The sequence below is a fragment of the Salvelinus sp. IW2-2015 genome, linkage group LG19 (genome assembly GCF_002910315.2).
Source record: "Salvelinus sp. IW2-2015 linkage group LG19, ASM291031v2, whole genome shotgun sequence".
NCBI classification, from domain to species: Eukaryota; Metazoa; Chordata; class Actinopteri; order Salmoniformes; family Salmonidae; genus Salvelinus; species Salvelinus sp. IW2-2015.
The window spans coordinates 9,432,811-9,434,028 of NC_036859.1; the positions used below are offsets into that span (position 1 = coordinate 9,432,811).

The 1,218-nt window shown below is 36.8% G+C and overlaps 1 long non-coding RNA gene across 1 annotated transcript; it reads right to left on the reverse strand.

Annotated features, from left to right (window-relative positions):
• Positions 1–489: 489 nt before the first annotated feature.
• On the reverse strand, positions 490–1,212 carry LOC139029335 (uncharacterized). Its single transcript, XR_011481647.1, has 2 exons — positions 834–1,212; positions 490–799 (listed from the first exon to the last, which is right to left on the reverse strand). It is a non-coding gene; the product is annotated as an uncharacterized lncRNA (long non-coding RNA).
• Between the last annotated feature and the right edge of the window lie 6 nt (positions 1,213–1,218).

The window sequence follows — 1,218 nt, forward strand, 5'->3', positions numbered from 1 at the left end:
CAGATCATGATTCATGTCGGATCCATGGTAACGCACTGGCTAAACGCAAAACACAAATCTATTTGACTGCCACCCTTGAGACAATCAGCAACCAAGTTGTCCTTACCACGGACATGTCTGATTTCAAGAGGAAACTCCTGCAATATCCGTAGTAACTTTCCACCTCACTGTAGAGCTTCTCTCTCTTTTCAGGGTTCACTAGATAGGCATGTTGTTGGATCGGGGCCCAGCCCCCAATGTCATGCTCTAGTACATTTGGGTTGGCACATCTAAGAATTAACCCTGCTATTCTAAAAGAAGGGAAACAATGTCAATATAATTATACCCGAAAATTGTCAGTTGGTTGCATAAATAATTATGATTACTAAAAGTTACATGAATTGTAAACATGAATTACCAAAACCAAATGGACACCCCTTTGTTAATATGTATTGTCAATAATTAACTTAATGGTAAGGCATGGTATAATAAAAAATGTTAAAAAAAATATTTGGTTGCATAGTCTTATTTTCAACGACTTTTCAATTACATTGTGCTAGGTGGGATAGCCTCAATGTCAAAACACAGTTTTAACGTGTCCAAATCAATAACCAATATGTGATAAATTGAAAACCTAAACATAACATGTGCTATTTACACAAACATCTGCCACAATAATCATATTTCTTGTATTTTTTTAAACAAGCTCCTTATAAACTGCACAAGCACCAGAAACGCTGTTGTTTTGACAAGTAGCAATAAATCACTGATATCGATTAGGGGGGAAATCAGGTTGTTCGTGCTGTTGAAACTAACACAACTAAACAAAACACATGTAAATGTTTTCAAAACACATCCAAAAAAACATGGAAATGGGAGATATCGTTTACCTCACTGGTTAGAGGACAACCTGCAGAAGACAGTCAGCTACAATTTGGAGTGATGCATTTAAATGTAGGGGTCGCTAAACAAAGGAACACAACCCTTATTTGCCATCACTCATCGATATCATGCTAAAATAATTTGTGTGACAGGATGGAGATGAGGTTGCACGTCCTGTTAAAACTAACAGCTCAAAAACCACACGGAATCTGGGAATAATGTGTACATCACTGGTTAGAGGACAACTCTTTTTTTGTTAGTCACTTTCTGATAAATCTCATAAATAGCACTCTTCCAATTCAGAGCCTGGATTTTCCCCCTGAGGCTAATATCCATATCATGTTGAAATCAATAGAA